We start from the raw sequence: 19,349 nt of genomic DNA, 5'->3' as shown, positions 1-19,349 counted from the left end.
AAATAACTGAAAGGCACCACCAAATAAGTCTTGGGTGTCAGTAAAGCCATCCTCTTTTTTATTGTATTTACAGTGGTACCTCGGGTTACAGACGCTTCAGGTTACAGACTCCGCTAACCCAGAAATAGTACCTCAGGTTAAGAACTTTGCTTCAGGATGAGAACAGAAATCATGCAGCAGCGGCGCAGCAACAGCAGGAGGCCCCATTAGCTAAAGTGGTGCTTCAGGTTAAGAACAGTTTTAGGTTAAGAACGGACCTCCAGAACGAATTAAGTACTTAACCCGAGGTACCACTGTACTCAATGCCAAAGAATATTTACAGGGGAAGTATTCAGTAATGATTATTGCATAGCTTACTCACAACATTCACTGTCGTCAGTTGGGAGTCCCAGATTATCCTTCACCTTGAAGAATTTGCAGGCATTGCTGGATTGTTCACAGGCCCTCAATGGTGCTCTCTTTCAAATAAAATAGAAAATTTTTTGAGTAAGAAAATCTGTATGCTGTACTTGACAAATTGTCAATAGGTTTCTATAAACTTAAAGGAACAAATGTAATTAAGACTGGGGATCTCACTCCTGGCTCCCAAGCTTAATGGCTGGCTGTGCTTGCAGTTTCGATTTCCGTGCCACCACAACTGAGAAGGGACTTGCTTGGTAAACACATAAAACACATATGGCTCCACTACAGCAAAGTAATCCGCAAAGGTGGGGCTTTATATTGTCACGATATCGGCATTATATCTGTGCTTCGTTCAGTACACAGGGGTGAAGAGGCCACCCACACATAAGCGTGTGCATGGTCAGAGCTGTTATTAGGAATACGTCATAAGTCTGCATGGTACTGTACAATCTGAAGCAATAAGTGCACTGTACAATTCTGCAGTGCTGTGAAAATTTCCACTTGGCTATCATCCAGACCCACCCACTAAGAAAAACACTTACAGTATAAAGTGCAACAGCAGTTAAAGAGCATTCAGTATGTTCACAAATTCCCAGCTTCAATCCCGAATAAGGAGGATTGTTATATTTTGCCTGAACCACGACCCTAGTTTGTTTTTCCATATTTGTTATACTACCTCCCATATATAAGAGACACATATTCTGTGGTTCGGGAATTTCTGCTAGTGGATGTAAGGAACATACATGCAACTTCTAAGTACCAAACTAGAATTTCACCCTCTGGTCATTGTGCCAAATTACTCCCCCCCCCCCCCCAACGTGTACATTATGTGAAGGTACATGACTGAAGTGTGGAGAAAAGTATAAATACCAAACAGTTTGTTCACTAATATTTTGGAACAGGTGATGTGAGTTTATGGCTAAGGAAACAGCAAAATCTGCAGTTAAAATTCACCTAATTTTATGTCAGAATGTAAGAACCTTTGAAGTCATGTTATACTCTCAGATCATTGGTTCCACTGCAGTGCACTACAGAATATTCCTCAGGCACAGAATCCAACTGTGCTACTACTGCACAGAAGGATGGCCCAGCACATAAGATATCAAAGCGACTTACAATTATAAAAGCATACCTAATACAAACCTTTAAAAACACACACACACAAAAATAATAATAATTATTGACTGAAATGGCTCATCCATCATCCTTCAATGACATCTGAAAGCAAAATGTTTGCAAAGGAAGTGGTATGTGTGGCAACAGAACTTGCCGGCAGGCCACTTCTCGTATTGGCCCAATTGGTAAACTAACTGATGAACAGGACTATGCCTTATGTATTTCCTCTACTGCAAGAAAGCTAACTAGTACAACTACAAAATTGAACCAGTTATGGTGGGTCTGTATCTTTCATTTCTTTAATTTAGCATAAACAAGTTTTTCAACAGTAATAAAATTTGATGGAACATACCATGCTTCAAATTATAATGAGAGACCAATGTATTAACAGTTGGAAATGGTGTACCAGCAGCACTATAGCATTTTCCTTTGCAAACAAAAGTATTTTGCTATGAGGAGAAGGGAGCTCCTAAGCTTGATCTGAAAGCCAGACAGCTGTGCCTAACAATGCTCTACTCTCTTGGTATTTGCACAATACCTCCCTCTTTCAGTCCTGTGAGGTGCTCTGTAATTTGGTTGTTCTAATTCACAGTTCAGGTAGCACTAATAAAAATGCAGTTACAAATGCCAGCAACCATGTTCCCATTTAATTTTTCATATTATCTCATCACTAATCCTTCATTCGCTTGTATACACTAGTTCACTTCCTCTTCTCTTTTGCATGGAATAAGCCTTAAACAGGTTGACTCATGTTCCAGTGACACCAGGCAGAGATGAAACAAGGCTTTTTTAAAGTGCATGCCATTCACATTATTTAATGTGCATATTATGCATCATTTTCAACACATTTCTAGGATTCGAAGTAGTGAATTTATTATCCTTTCCTTTAGCAGTAATATCACCACCACAAATGGTATTTATCAGAGTAAGACCCACTGAAATTAATGGATATTACATGCAGGTCCTGCTATTGGAACACTCATTATCAAAAATTTCAGTTATCCAAACCCAAAGAATTATATCTAAACCTTGCTACATGAACAGCTGATTCAGATACCCACACTACCTGAGTTTCCCCACTACCTTACTTATTTGTGTTTTGCTGGTTGGGCAAAAACCATGGTGGCAGAGATATCAGACAAATCAGGCAGTGTGAGAGATCAGACAGGGAGTAGTTTGTCTTTTGCTGGTTGGCTACAGCAGTTTGGGGCAGAAACCCAGGAAGGAGAGAGGTCGGACAAATCACAGAATAGAAATATTCCCATAGAAAATAATGGAAATCATCAGCTTGTTATGTGAACGGTCAGCTAATGAATGATTTCCTGGGAACGCAATGTGTTTAGACAGTGGAACCTGCATGTAGTAACCTTGTGTCATTAATTCCAATGGGCCTACTCCAAGTAGGACTTAGTTGACCACAACCAAATACATTTGTGGATCACTTATTTCTTTTCCAAGTATGAAACACACACTGCTCATCATTAATGCATAAGCTGCACTAAATTTAATTAAAAATTCCAGGGTTCACTCCACACCCCACTGCTGAAAGCCAAAGAGACACAGGGGCCACAATCCAACAAAGAGTTAACTGAAGCTCATTCATTGGCTTCAACTTTGCGTTGCACTGTGATCAGGGCTTCTTATTATCTGCTCTAAACACTGCTAGTACAATGATTACCCAGTGTCTAATATTAAGCAGTGTCTATTTATTAAATTTGTTAGTTGCTTTATATTTCCCAGGGCAACCAAAAGTAACTTATAACCAAACAGGATTCCCAGAAGAGGTATGGATGCTCCCATCTCCCTAGGAAGTTAAGGCTGCCATATTGCACAGTGCAGCCCAAGGTAGAAAACCCACAACCCTCAAGTTGTTGTTGGACTACAATTGCCATCAACCTTGACTACTGGCCATGCTAGCTGTGGCTTCCAAACGAGGCTGCCCCTCCACTCAGTGGGTTGCTATCAAGCTAAGTGCATTGTGTCTCAGGAAAGCCACCCATTCTAAACTGAGGCCCCTCGGCATCTCATATTAACTGAGATATGAGGAGTATAAGACACATCTAAGGTAAAGGTAAAGGGAACCCTGACCATTAGGTACAGTCGTGACTGACTCTGGGGTTGCGGCGCTCATCTCGCTTTATTGGCCGAGGGAGCCGGCGTACAGCTTCCAGGTCATGTGGCCAGCATGACTAAGCCGCTTCTGGCGAACCAGAGCAGCACACAGAAACACTGTTTACCTTCCCACTGGAGCGGTACCTATTTATCTACTTGCACTTTGACGTGCTTTCGAACTGCTAGGTTGGCAGGAGCAGGGACCGAGCAACGGGAGCTCACCCCGTCGCGGGGATTCAAACCACCGACCTTCTGATCAGCAAGTCCTAGGCTCTGTGGTTTAACCCACAGCGCCACCCACATCCCTAAGACACATCTAGGTGGAGTCTATTAGACAAAAAGAACTTTCCCGCAATTTCTGACATGAAGAGGTGGTCAGAAGAAGAAAACTTATGTGTACAGAGGAACCTGAGTGAGAGGCAAAAGGGAAGGTGGAAAAACTGACAGTTGATTGTACCCTAAGGCTGCAATTCTGTTCACAAATAAGCTATTACATCCCGTCAAAGTCAATGGACTCTAAGAAGCCTCAGCAAGATTACAGCTTACAATAACTTGTACCTTTTTATTGCTGGGGTCAGCTGTTTTGTTGACATAACCAGCTATTATTAAAATATCAGAAGTCCAATACAGGAAGAATTCAAAAACCTGAATTAAAAAAAGACCATTTTTGCATCCACCTACTCACAGTACTTAGCACTTTTTATACACGCAGACGTTCTGCTGGGCTAGATAATAGGAGCTGTCAATTCAATTTCACAACGTGCTCATTCCCAGGAGTATTTCATTGTTTTAGCATTTTATTTTATTTTTTAAAAGAGACCTCTTATTTTGCTTAGTATTTTTTTAAAGTACTATTAATGGCCAATTCTAATCCATTCCCCTCAAAAATTAAAAAAACCAAGACTTTCCACTCTGAAGTTAGCAGCAGGATCAGATTTGATTTGCATTAGGCAAGGATGCTAAACTGCTGACCAGTCGATAGCATGTGACTTCATGTTATATGGCTGCTGTGACTATAGGTGCAGTGAGTGCTCCTTGCACAGAGAGGCCATCAGGCTCACAGAAGCAGGGAAGGATAAGCAAGCCAAATCCAGCTTTGCTGAGAGCTTCATCTTTCACCCTTTCCTCATCATATCTTATTCCCCAAGCCTTGCATCATTATTTATAAGCTGAATTTCAGGGCCCAAACAACGCCCCCCCCGCCCCCCAGCAATGTACAAAATTCAGAAAAATATAGTAATATACAAAATCAAAGTTAAAACATCTTATTAAAAATGGAGGACCAGCATTAAAACACCCCCCAAAGCACATGTTGTAAATAACTATGATAGATTTATCATAGTAATTTACAACATGTGCTTTGGGGGGGGTGTTTTAAGCTCTCTTATTGACACAGAGATAGGGGGGTCACAAGTCTTTCCAGTGGCACTGAGTATCCCATGTGGAGGGAACATTCCTCTTTGCTCTGACCTGGTGTCTCATTTGTACGCTTGAGTAATACCCTCCTCTTCCTTCATTCACCATGCCAGGAATATAATTCACAAGTGAGCACATGCCCCTCAAGGTTTGGAGTTGATGACAGGAGGACTTCTGCATCTATGTTTCTGAGTCCCCTTGGGCAAGATATCTCAAGTGGGTTCCCTCAAAATATGAGAGACAAGGAGAGAACTGGGTCTCTCCTGCTGCTTTCAGCCTTCTCTTAAAAAAACCTGGTACATTTTTTAAAAAACCAACAACAACAACCCACCCCTGCGCTTAGGTTCCTGGTATTAGTTTTAATTTGCTTAGAGTCTTCTACAAAACATGAGACAGAGCGCCTCTCTCATTACAAAATAATGGAAGGGTGCAAAGTTGCCACTCTTTCACATTCTGTGAACTGGATAAGACACTGAGTGCAAACTAATACTTCCTTCAGTAATTCTCCAATGTATGGGGGGGGGCAGGGAGTATATGTCTCTCATATGCAAGAGACTGTCCATGTCCCACTCTTGAGTCCCCCGTCTTAACTTCCAACCTTCTACACCTCCAAACTCAGTATTATTTTCCACTTCCAATTCTTGAACAAAAGGTTATGTGACAGATGTTGATAGTTGAAACAGAAGAACAAACATCTCTTTAAAAGATGTTTCTCATTTATTTCTAATTATTGTTAGACTGCAATAAAAATTGCTTAAAGTAGCTTATTACGTCTTCTCGAAAGCACATCAAGTGCAAGTAGATAAATAGGTACTGCTCCGGCGGGAAGGTAAACGGCGTTTTTGTGTGCTGTTCTGGTTCACCAGAAGCGGCTTAGTCATGTTGGCCACATGACCTGGAAGCTGTCTGCGGACAAACGCCGGCTCTATCGGCCGATGGAGCGAAATAAGCACGCAACCCCAGAGTTGTCCGTGACTGGACCTAACGGTCAAGGGTACCTTTACCTTTTTATAATTAAGAATATTGCTGTAATCAAGAGATTCCAAATGTAGAAAATATGGGGGGGGAATTGTCCCCCAATCTCAAGCAAAATTGTTTTGATGCAAATTCCACTGAATTTGTTAGAATTAGAAACAAGAATGATCAACCTCAATTTAAATAGTATTAACCAATAATAGGTTCAAATACATGTGCACAGGCAACCATACTTGGGACTTGATAGGTATTATAGGAAATATAATATGGCTACTTTTTGAAAAAGTAGTTAACAGAAAAGGTTGGAAATCCAGTTTGTGAAACCTTTGATATATAAAGTGATGCAACAAGTGTTTTAGCTCAATGTCAAAGCAAAGTATAACCAACAACAGTTAACAGACCCTGTTGCTAATTTACTACATGCAGCGACATGAGCAGAACAATGATTACTCTGTGTAGAGTATTTCCTGCTAAATTCTCCACCCAACAGTCAGTGTCTCATATTTAAACACAAGATTAACAGAGAGAGAGAGGAAAAGATGCAATAAAACGCACAGCTGGCATTTCTACTTTATAAACTAACTAACCCACATCAAAAGGTGTTCCCCTCTAGCGCTTCAGCAGGTAATCTTCGGATTTACTGCCAAGTGCTGCTCCTGATTCTTAGCGCTCATTGTTTGAAACCGCTGGAATTTATGGTAAAGGCAAGTGTAGTCTCAGTAATATCTTTAGTGTACATCACCTTGAGTTGGTTGTTTAGAAGATGATGAATCAGTGACGATAGCAATAATAGTACAGAGGATACTAGTGTTGTTGTTTTTAAAGGATTGCAAATGCATGTAAAGATTTACGATGGTTACGTCTGAGAGCTACTGCCGTAGGAATTCAGTGATTCACCCACATTTAGGTTCAAATGAACCCATCTCTCTAAACCTTCCCCCCAATCAACAGGTGAGATAGCAGTTTTGAGTTGAAGGGAAAGGTGCAAGCAGCCTGTCTCTGGCCCATTCCTTCCAATCTAATTTAGGCTGATTTTACTGAGAGTTGGGGGGAGACACCAGATGAAGTGGGAGAGAGGAAAAACAGAACTTCATCTAATGTGTAATTAGAACCATAGGATGTCATCTTCATAACAGAAGTTTCATTCCTCAAATAATTTGCAGTTGGACAGGCAAATGCACTGAATGGATTTATTATACCAATGAGGCCATTTCTAGCACTGTTACAGTCCTACTAAAATAAAAACAGAGCCCAAACACCAAGCAGAGCTCTTACTTCTTATCTGAAAAGGGACAGGTGGTGGTGGTTATTCAATGAAAGAATGTGATACATCCATTGTCCTTTCTTTTCTATCTTAAGCACTGAAATGCTTTTACAGTTCTCTTTTTCCTATGTCCAGAAAAAGAAAGAAAGAAAGAAAGAAAGAAAGAAAGAAAGAAAGAAGAAAATCTAACACTCTGGAGTCTGCTGTGATATATAATTATAATTCATTTTAAAATACTAATTTTAAAAGTTCACTAAAAATCTGCTATGTCTATTTATTTGGAAAGCGTTTGAACTTTATTATAGGGTTGGAATGAAAGAGAGAGAGAGAGAGAGAGAGAGAGAGAGAGAGAGAGAGAATGAATTCCTGGGGACCAGCTTCTGTTTGCAATGCCATTCTGAACCTCTCCCCTAGTGACAGCTTCTGTTCGGCTGTGATCCTTTAAAAAAGAAGAAAAGGCAGAAATAGCAGCAAATCTTCAGTGAGTAAAGCTGCCTGCCTCAGAACCAGGGGTGGGCGGGGGGGGGGGAGTATGGTGTTACATAGGTATGACTTAGAGAAAGATCTCTAAGACCTGGGGAACAAAACAGGAAAGATGTTCCGTCCCCCCCCCCCCATGAAATGGTGCTAATCAACATCATGGCACGCGCGCGCACACACACACACACACACACACACACACACACACACATATTAACAGTGAACTCAAGAGTTATGGCAGGTATGTAGCCAAAACACATCTACTGACAGAAACAAGAGTGAGGCATCAGCATGCTTGGGAAATGTCAAGCTTTGTGGAAAGTAACCTATAGATAGTAAATACATATTGGGCAAGGGCTAAGAAAACAAAACACTGAGCATGCTCAACCGCCATAGAATGTCAGAATCTCTAGGGAAGTGGAGATGGAAAACTGAGGTGGAGTAGAAGATATAGATGTGTGGCACCATGAACAGGAGCAGCTCATGCTAGAAATTTTTGTTGCAGGTCCTACTTGCATTCTTTTATTTTCCAGAGTCTTATGGCTCAGGTTTTTAATGTGGAGGGTGGGCAATGGCAGCTGGCAGGGTGGTGGTGCTTATTTGACTTCCCAATGCAGAGGTCACTGCCGGTAAGGGCAAGGCAATAGGGAGGTCAGTGCAGTGCGGACACAGCGACAGGAATGCCAAATTAGCTTTGTTGCTGTACTTGCACCATTCTGTTCCCTCACAATGGTTCTCATAATGGATCTGAATATATGTGGTGATGTGAGGGCAGATCTCTGGTAACAGTGGTAATAGTTTTTATACTTCCATGATTCTCTACAGCTGCTGTTAGAATAACCTTTTCTTTGTTATGCCAGTCAAGTAGTGAAAGGAATAAAGGATACATACAGCATGTCCTAAGAGGCAGGAGGACACACACGTAAGCAGAATGGAAACAAAATCTAATTTTGGTTAACAAGGAGGTTAGAATCGCCTCCTCACAAGAGGGAAATCCTCACTTCTTGCCAAATTATATAAATTGGCAAACCACACATACTATCTTTTCGAGGAATTGTAACACCCCAAAACTTCAATGACTAGCACTGGCTCAACTCTATCTACTAGCCTGCGGGCTTGGCATCTTCTTCTTTTGAATTTTTATCCTGACTGAAATTACTTCCTGAAAGAAGTCAGTGTGCCGTGATTGGATACACAATTATCAGCTTCTGCTATGTCAACTGTGCATAATGTGATTCCCACACAAGTTGCTGCTTTCTTTTCCAGCTAAGCTACTATGTATTTTAAGTAGCTAGCTAAACATTTTTAAGGAAACTATATATAGTGGTTATATTTTCAACCATCTCTGATTCACTCTCCTAATAGAAAAGTAGTGTTTCAACAAACATATGTATGTGCATGTGCGCGCGTGCTACTGTGTGTGCACATATCCGAAAGAGATGCACGCTTTACTGCATAATGTGGAATCTGGCATTGGGTTGGCTCCTAAGACAACTTGAGGAAGTTTGTGGAATACAGGTGTCCTTCCCTGCCTTCTCAAAGCAGCCCCATGACAACTCACCCCACATTTTTATGGAGGATCCCCTTGACACTTCCCCCATCCCAGATATGGTTTTATTGAGGGGGTGAATAGGGAGGAGGACAGTATAAGAAGTCTTCCTTCCATGTACTTCCTTAACTTAACGTCTTACGATCCAAGCCACCAACATTTTTTTTTACTGCATATGATAACGATCAAGGAAAATTTACACAAAGAATCTGGTGGAAAAAAAGAAGCATCAGGATTCTATTTTACCCAAACAACTAGCTGTTGCCTATTGCTCTGAGCAACTAACTGGGTGTACATAAAACTGGCAAATTCTCATATTTTTTGTAAGCATATGACACTATTTTTCATTTCTTACGTCCACATATTGTAAAAAAAAGAAGTATAACTAACAAGTTACTAAACTAGTTCATTAATGCAGAATGGTGCATAAAAAAATATCTAGGCTAAGAGCTGGAAGATACAATCGGTAGACTCACACATATGTCTGTTGATGGTTTGCACCACTTCACACAGGTCATCAAATGCTGAAATGCTCCCCTAATAAACTCTCTGCATATACAAGGCGGCATGTCAGGGAGACTGCTGGAGGTGATTTTAATGAAATGAAATGTTTTTACAGATATAGTGACGATACTGTTTAAATTTCATACATCTCTGTGAGGACAATGTGTACACCTGCATTGTGAACCACTACAAAGCAGCGTTTTCCTGCTTTTAATCTCCTGCCACCAGCATATTTTATATTGGAAAGGACCATCGTTCCCAGAGAGAGCAAGCGAGAGAGAGATTCCTTTTCTATAGGCATGCTAATGCACCTGTTCAAAACTACATCATTTACAAGTGATCAAAAGGCATATTAGATACAATATGCAAATCTGGAACTATATGCAAATGTACATTCACTCCCAGCCAGTCCTTCAAATTTAAAATTAGTCTCTACCAAGCGCATTACGTAGCATATTACAGGCATTCACAAGGGAGCCTGATGCCACAAGAGAGGTTAAGAGATATTCTTCAAATCACTTGTAATTTGCTTCACCTCATCAGTTGTTGCATAAGGGGAATATGGTTTGTTTGTTTATGCTGTTCATATGCTGAATTTTGATAAATTTTCAAAGCGGTATGCAAAAAAACATGAAAGTATTGTTCATGCCACCCCAATCTCTGAGCGATGCAAGATTCCAGGGGTTCCAGGTGCATATTTCCTTTTCGAAATGAGGCACAGCAAAGACTCTTTGTGTCTTTATGATATATGGGTTATTTACATATACCTGAGCCTATGGTGGAGGGTTCACAGCATTAACAACCCAAAAGGGTCTTATTTCTACCACAGCTGCAGCCTTGGATATAAGCAGAAATCAGCCATGGCTCTCTCTCTGCCTTTTTCAGTCTGCAACTTACTTTCCCCTTCTAGGCCACATCATAACCAACTCTGCTGTAAACTCTGGCATTTGTCTTTCTAACTATCTAAGAGGGACCCCACCCATTTGATGTCTAGTACAGAGCCCCCTCTCCTTGCTTTCCTAATGGCCCATCACCTTTCCTTTTGTTTCCTTAATGGCTCATCACCCCATTCAATACCTCATGAAGAAGCTAGCCTGGCTTATATTTTAACACTTTCTGCGTCCTAGGGTTAAAAAGGTCTGGCACCCAGTTTAACACTCCAAGTTTCGATTGAATTATAACACTTACTGGTTCTGGGAATTTAGGGGAGTCTGGCAACCCCAAACTCACAGCACTACAAATATTAAAACAAAACCCAAACAAGAGAAACAGCAGAGCTGTAAAACACAAAAATCAGAGTGATAGATAAAATGAAAAGCCCTTGGAAAATAAAAAGGTTTCAGCTCAATGCCAAAAACGTATAAGTTGGCAGTAGGGTGCTGGGTCACATTCCAAAAGGAGGGCCAATATGATTGAAAAGGCTCAAATATCCAAAAAACAAGGGTGTCCAGTGAAGGATCTATGATTATGTTCTTGACATATTACTGGTTGATGGAAGAAAATATAATTCTTCAACCACTCAGCAGCTCTTCAGGTACCAGCACTTTTAATTGGGCCCCAAAATGGACTTGCACCCAGTGAAGTTGTTCTCATCAATTAATCCCAATAATCCAGCAGCTATGTTCTGCACTAAATGGTTTGGATAACATTGGAAATTGCCAATCAATCTACTGGTAGTTACCCTGATAATCAAATATGGTAATCTACTGGGATGCAGGTGGCGCTGTGGGTTAAAGCCTCAGTGCCTAGGACTTGCCGATCGAAAGGTCGGCGGTTCGAATCCCTGCGGCGGGGTGCGCTCCCGCTGCTCGGTCCCAGCGCCTGCCAACCTAGCAGTTCGAAAGCACCTCCGGGTGCAAGTAGATAAATAGGGACCGCTTACCAGCGGGAAGGTAAACGGCGTTTCCGTGTGCGGCTCTGGCTCTGGCTCTGGCTCTGGCCAGAGCAGCGATGTCACGCTGGCCACGTGACCCGGAAGTGTCTCCGGACAGCACTGGCCCCTGGCCTCTTAAGTGAGATGGGCGCACAACCCCAGAGTCTGTCAAGACTGGCCCGTATGGGCAGGGGTACCTTTACCTTTACCTTTACTGGTAGTTTAACCCAGATAATCAAATCAGGCAGATGGTGAAGAGTGGCCAGCTAGAGGACAGAGCCTGCCTTTTCAAACCAAGAAGTATTTCCAGTAACACAGAGTCTGAATGAATGAAAACAATGGCTTAATAACTGACCAGGGATGAAGTACTAACCCCTCCCCCAAACTTCAATATTTTAAAATTGCAATATGAATGGCTACCTTTTTGTAACAAGAGGGGCTAAAATCATTTGAAAACAGGGGGAAATAGGGTTGATAACATTCCGTAGAAGGCAGTAACTCAGATTTTGGGTCTTTTTAATTGGAAAACAATATGGGCTTTCTCGATACAGAGGGCTCTTCACTTACCACTTTGCCATCCTTGGCATGAATTGCAAGCCAAGGTTCTGCAAACAATTAACAACAATAGAATGTAACAATCCTGGCACAATGTGGCAATGTATGGAAAATGTCATCAACCAGGAGGCAATTAGCAGCCAGTCTGAACAGCACAAGCAGAAGGGAGTGGTTTCCTAACAAAACAGGCCTTGTGGGGGAAAAACTAAGACATTTTTCTCTTACAAAACACAGCATTCTTTGTAAACAGCAAGCTTATATTTCTTGTCGTTTTAAAGACTCCTGCGGATCTTTATGGAAGAATTACCCTGATAGAGTCAGACTTTTCTCTCTCTTTTTGCTTTTCCAGCAATGTTTCCCTCAATGTAAAGTTGCCAAGTAAATCCATTCAAAAGTATTCTTTTCTGTTGCTCTTATACCAGCTATATAAAACCTGTAAGAAAGTGTCACAACCGAACTGCCTTCTCTACATAGCTGTGCCTTTAAGGGCAGCGTTTTGGTTCCTCCCCCCCAAATGTGCCAGATCAGGACCACAGTGGTGGAACGAGGGCGAGGATGGGAAGATTTAAAGCCTATCCCAGCATAGTTCCAATCCAGATTGGAACCCTTGTGCTGGCAATTTATGGAAAGAAAAACCCAGCACATAAAGGTACAGCTCCATAGCTAATATAACATGTAGTTTGGATCTCAGAGTTGCGGTGTTTCCCTGCCTCTCTTAACTATGGAAATCTGTCGATGTTCTTCTCAATACTTTACTCTTCAAAATCACTGTGTGTGTGCACGCTGTGAATTGGTGCACTTTAAAAGTTAACTGCTTCTCAAAGAGCTGTTTAAAAACTGACATCTCCAACCACATTTCAAGTTCAAGGTTGGGGGGGGGGAGAAATGCTACTTTACAAAGTCTCATCAGTTTCTACAGATGTGCTTGTCTCTTTCTTTTATTATACTTGACAGCCAATCTGTTGGAAATGATTTGTGCAGAAATTTAGTTCAAATTACTTTATAACTAGCCATTTATGAGAAAATGCATTTTTCTGTGTCATAAACTGAAAATGAGAGGCTTTTATCTCTTCTTCTTTAAAAGAAAACAACAGCTGGTATTAAAACAAATCAAAGGCTAGTAATAGCATGGTCTCACCATCCAAAGCTCCCTTACATTCTGTCAGGCACTCAGAATATTTTCAGACAAGGATGGATGGTGCAATGACCTTTCCTGTAAATGTTACTATAATTTTCAGATATTGTGGAAATATTTCCTTTCTTTGCTGTGATTCACCAGCGTTCTTGTTAGCTATGAAAAGTACTTAAGAAATAGACTTGATTTCACACTCCATAGCTAACTCGAGTGTGGGGCAATCATGTTGAGTTTTCTTCTTATCTCATGGAGAAAGGGTTAAAGGGAAGTGTGAGAGAAAGCTCTTCAACTTTACTTTATTATATCATAGATACATTACAGGTGGTGACCATTTTGCGCAGGGGTTCTGTTCCTAGTCCCCGCGTGCATTGGCAGAGCATGCGTAAGCAGACCTCGCTCCTGTTCCCACCGCCGGGCATTCTGCCTTCTTCTGGGTCCAAAAGGACCCATGTGTTGGCAATCACACATCATTCAACTTGGCAATGCGTAGGATGAGGGGAGCAGAGAGAAGGCAGAAGATTTCCCACCATAAACCAAGAATTCCTAACTCCTGCCAATCCCTGCCGTCAGAGGGGGAGAAGTGTGATTTTCTGTCTGGTCTTCAGGAATGGCACTGCTTCCAACACAAAACATTACTATTAACAAGAATCAAAGAGATAACGTGGAAGAAACCCTTACTGTAACTTGTTTTATGCAAAGTCAGTTGGCTGAGTATCAAAACAAAAGACTGCACTTAGCAGTTTATTTTCCTCCTTACTGCAATAAACAGATGATTTGTGGATAAAGCAAGCTACTTTTTAAAAAATAGATTTTACTTGTTCATGAAATTCTCTTCATAACGTTTGTACTTTTGCTTTGGGGGGGAGGAAAAAAACCTGATCTCAGATGTGCCAATGCTAACTGCACATTCAGCAAAGTCAAATGCTAGAAAGATTCTTCAGAAACAGAAGTTATGTCCTGTTAGTCAATTTGGTAGATAAGCAAAATGAGTCACAGACGCACTTGGTGAACCCGTGCTGTGTTTTGGTACTGACTCACTTAGCAGAGAGACTGCTTGTAGTAGGTCTATTGTTCTAGCTGCCTGAAAAGTTGCACATATACACACAGAGCTATTACTGTATACTGCTCTTTTCAGCTTCCAGTCACAGCAAGGAGTGGCACTCCTACCTAGAGTATTCCTTGGGGCGGGGGGGGGGGGGGAGATACTAAATGAAAAAAAATGCTGAAATTTGGTGCTGCTAAAGTTGGGTCAGACTGACAGGAAGTCCCAACCACCTGTCAAATGTGGCTCACAGAGGGTTGGCCACAATTAGATCAAATTTGCTGCCCAAAACACATTTCCCACCTCTGGTATACAATATTCTATGTGTGATTGCAACATGAATTTTCATAAGAGCACCTTGTTATTTTTAATCATATAATTAATTAATTAAAAATACAGGTAGTTTCCACCACCACCAATATCCTCTTGTAATAGCCTCTTTAATTGAATTTGCTTTAAAAAAATTTTTTTTTAAATCTCACTGCAACATGGGGGTTGAATATTTAATTGAGGTATTAACTGTGACCTCAAGATGTCTTTATTGGTTAGCTGTTGCCAGTTCAGTTAAGACTTTTTTTTTGCCTCAACAAACATCACTTGCCTGTTCAGTCAGGTCTGAAGAGATCCTTTTGCAGTTCTTCAGTCTACTCTGGATTTTGCTATCCTGAATATTTGTAGGTCCTTTGCAAATCTGGCTATTTTACAGCTCAGCCCTAACTACAAATAACTGATAAAGAAGAACACTTGTTCCAATACAGATCCTTGAGGAAGCCGACTGTTTTCCTATCTCCACTGTGAGAACTGTTTCCTGTTCCTTTCTGCTCTTGTTGTATTCAACTGACAGCTACGGGTTGTAGTTTTGTGCACACTATACTTTTACCTTTGCACACTGTATGGGTAACAAGCCCTACTAAATATACTGGGGCTTACTTTTGAGTTAATGCACACAGCACTGCACAATTAAACTGCTGTATTTTGCCATGGTAGCATGTTGGGACACACACTTGCTATTTGGATTTCTTGCCACAGGCAACAAAATGTCTTATACTGGTCTTGTCCTGGTATGTTTCAAAATAACACCTGGACTTTTACGATACAACTGAAGTGAGGAGTTTTAACACTACTAAAATACTCACTGTAGCATAGAACTAGTATTAAAAGACCACCCCTTGAAAGATCCTTTAGGCAAACGAAAGCACAACACTTTGGGCTTGGATACCCTTACAGAAACAACTTCCTCCACACATCTTAATTCACCAGATAAGAATGCTGCGATACACGAAAAAGGAAAAACAGCACTAAGGCAGAATACTGAAATCACGAGGATAATTATGCAGACAGAAATAGAAGTCGTAAGCAAACAGTATATATGAGCAATATATGTCAATTAGAAAGGAAAAGGAGGAAAGGAGGACTGTGCCTCTGGTTTGATCAACTGGCAATACACACACACATCATCATCATCATCATCATCATCATTATTGGTTGTCATGTGTCCTTTTTCTCCAGGACACGTCCTCTTTTTCAGGGATAAAATTTCTGTTTCTGGCAATACTTTCTGGATAAGACATAGACGTAACTGGTGGTTGAAGACTTGCTTTCCTCTTCTCTTTTCCTGGCCCCCTCAACAATATAGCACAGCTTCTATATCCTACATATAATCAGGGTATTTAAAATTAGTGTCATCATAACGTCCTCTTTTTTGCTCTTCAAAATATGGCAACCCTATCACAAATGCTTAACACATATGCATCAACAGCCTCACCCCTCATGATGTAGAGGTTGCCTGTGCCTGATTCAGCAACAACATTATCTGAAATATTTAAGCCACATTCCTGAAACTGAATTATCAGAAGGATTTGTATTACATGCCCACCTTCTAACTAGTTGCATGATGACAGGGGAATTGGGAGAATTGCCCAGTATCATAAATACAGGCTTCCACTGAACGAAGGCAACTCATTCAGTTAATACAAAAAAGAGCTACTCTCACATACAGCTAGAAGATGCTAAACGTACTGGTTTAATTCAGATGCAATGCCAAGGCACAGATTAGCAATCAGAAGTGCCCCCTATAGGTTGATATACTCCACCTTGCACTTCCTAGGTGGGCTTGCTATGCTTTCCAGTTAGTGAAACTATGCTTACAATTGGTGTCCAAACCACAGTTTGAAAGCATGATTAGGAGGAGTTTCCAAATGGCAATTTGAAGGTTGAGGACACACGGAGTAGCCCCACCCCTGAGGTTGTGCACTCCTCCTTTGGTGTCCATGCATACTGGGTTGCAGATTCCAGGAAAGTCTTCATGTACACTACTCTGCGTGCTAATACCTCTTCACTACAGACATTCATTCAGTATGCAGAGATGTCTAGCAGAATGACCTGTAGACCCTGTACAACTATTACACAAATACAATTAAATTGTTCTATTATAATTATCCACATGAGTAACTGGTAAGGAATCTCCAATTCTAGTCTCCAATAACTGCTTGCTGTTTTGAAGAACACTGCTTCTAATCCTACTATCACAGAGTCAGATGAAGCAAGTAAGCTTAATCATCAATGGCTTTCCAGGTCAGGTCATTGATCTGCACTAAAAATGCTAGAATCCTTTCAGCACTTGTAAATGCAATTCTATCTTAGTAATTAAGCTAAATACCAAGCTCACATATTTCTCTAATATGCCATTCTTGGTACAATAAATAATGCAGAACAGCAGAAATCTGGCAGTGGTCCACACCATTATATCAAATGCAACAAGGACTATTTTGTCTCCAAGTATCTGCACCGACATACATCTTCAGCAATGGAAATTTTGCCTTTATCGCCCAGACTCAGTTCAGCTGGAACTCTGCATGTGCCTCAAGACTGTAATATTTGCTCTGAGCAACGACAGCATCACTGTAGTGATCAAGGAAAGCCCTTGTGTTATCACCCTACACTAGTCAGCACATGCCAGACACAAGCAGGAAGGTGCACATTAGCCCAATTAATTGGAATTTAATCCATATCTAAAACAAACAATACTAATAATAATAATCAGTTTTAACTTCCCTTTGTTAGTAAACAGTTTCTAACAGTATCTAACCTAAATTAATCTGAAGTGTCTTTTGCATTTCCTGAGAGGTCCAAGCCCAACCCTCTTTTCAGACCTTGCCAAAAATATAACGAATAGGCACAGATACCCTAATAGGTGGGCTTGCACCCTGCAGCACCACACTTAAATGGCATGACTCAGTCTGTCCCAAGAAAGTTGCCATCTACTTGCAGTGTAATGACATTTAAGCCTGAATGCCAGACCTTTGTGAAAAAGCCCTTTCAGATTCAGAGTGAGGTTGTGAAACAACTTATTTTGTAACTGGGTGCACAAGGCACCCCTAACCTGATCAGCTTTCCAGAATAATACCAGAAATTGTTTCCAGACTTGACCTGAACCGCCCCCCCCCCCCCAGATTCTTTTTCCACCATGAAAAGCCTTAGGAACAGGCTTAGGAAGCGTAGGCAGATGCCTAGTATAACTAGTCATACAAACACATACAAAAAGGGCAGTGAAAGTCAGAGAGGGAGAAAACAGGCCCATACTGAAGGATGTCAGCAGTCTAAAGGCAATTCTGGGCATTTCAAAATTTGGACCACTACTTTAAAATATGTCCAATAAAATGTTAGCAAGAATTATACTTCTGAGTGTGAGAATAAAGGCATGCATATCTGGTGGCAAGTTTATCTTTACTGAGCAGCTAAACTTACTGCCAAACAAAACCTGAGGCTGAATTATTGTTTAATATCAACATAATTTAATCAAAAGATGCCCAAGATTATTTGGCTGCCCTGCACTGAAATCTCTTCCTGCTTTAGTTCTCATGCGAAATACTTCAAAAGGCTATTCTTATCAATAGAGAATCTTGGAACCTAACCTTCCGTTACGGGAGAAAGCCACATTTTTAATTCAGCATTTTCTGAAGAGACTTTTTCGCTTAAGATTTTAGGCTGCTTGAGATCTACCAGCGATGGCAATGGTGGAAATGTTATCAATCTCAACATTAAAATTACAAAAGCTTCATGTCAATTGCCAGGCAAACGCAGCTGTTATTTTTACGTTAGCAGGAACCAAAATGCAGAATGACACTAGCCCATTTTGGCATGAAATTGTAACCCAAGTTCTGTATACGGTAAGATGTGTCACAGAGAAAACCATTATTCCTAGATTATGGCAGAGGAATGCAGAAGTGGGTAGAAACATATCCCAAAAAATCTTAGCTGTGTTCAGGCGATTGCCTGAAAATGTGGTGCTTAAAAGCGCATGTACAATCTCTGCCCCCAGCACCCTTGTTGCCTCACCCATTTATTCTCCAGCCTTCCCCTGCTGACAAAGCAGGGTGAAGGCAAGGGAACGAAAGCATACTGGGAGACTGGAGACATGGTTTGCATGTGCCCCCTTGCCCCTGTCCCCAATTTTAAATATTTATTTTAAGGCAAATGCTTCAACCCACCTTTTAGGTCCCCAATAATGTGACTAGGAGACAAAGCCGGACAAACATAAACACACCCAGTGGGTATCATGGTAAGTAACATCATTCTTCCAACCTCTCTCATTTGTAGCAGCAAAGCTGAGCAGAAAACTAAACTCACTCTGTTTCTATTTACCCATGAAGCACAAATTGCTTGATAAATTTTTCTTTCCAACTATCAAGCAATCCTTTTGTAAATGGAGCAACAATTCACAGAACAAAAAGTCCAGAACTGGTCAGCTCATGTCCAGCAATATATTGGTGAACAAAGGGTTCCAGGATGAAGCTTCTAGTTATTGTTCCCATCTTAAACACAGTACAGTGGTACCTTGGGTTACAGACGCTTCAGGTTACAGACTCTGCTAAGCCAGAAATTGTACCTCGGGTTAAGAACTTTGCTTCAGGATGAGAACAGAAA

At 41.0% G+C, this 19,349-nt stretch overlaps 1 protein-coding gene across 20 annotated transcripts in view; it reads right to left on the bottom strand.

Moving 5' to 3' along the window:
* Positions 1 to 19,349, bottom strand: part of ATXN1 (ataxin 1) — a 224,714-nt gene that overhangs the window by 81,659 nt on the left and 123,706 nt on the right. For 19 of the 20 annotated variants that reach the window (XM_079983278.1, XM_079983281.1, XM_079983279.1 and 16 more), the window contains one exon: positions 362 to 458. The exons of the other annotated variant lie outside the window; for it this stretch is intronic. The gene's annotated coding sequence lies outside the window, so the exon portion shown is untranslated. The remainder of the gene's footprint in view (positions 1 to 361; positions 459 to 19,349) is intronic. 20 annotated transcript variants of the gene reach the window in all.

Source organism: Podarcis cretensis (assembly GCF_951804945.1).
Source record: "Podarcis cretensis genome assembly, chromosome: 7".
In the NCBI taxonomy this organism is placed as follows: Eukaryota; Metazoa; Chordata; class Lepidosauria; order Squamata; family Lacertidae; genus Podarcis; species Podarcis cretensis.
The sequence above is the reverse complement of the archived record's forward strand: the minus strand, read 5'-3'. Positions and strand labels throughout refer to the sequence as shown.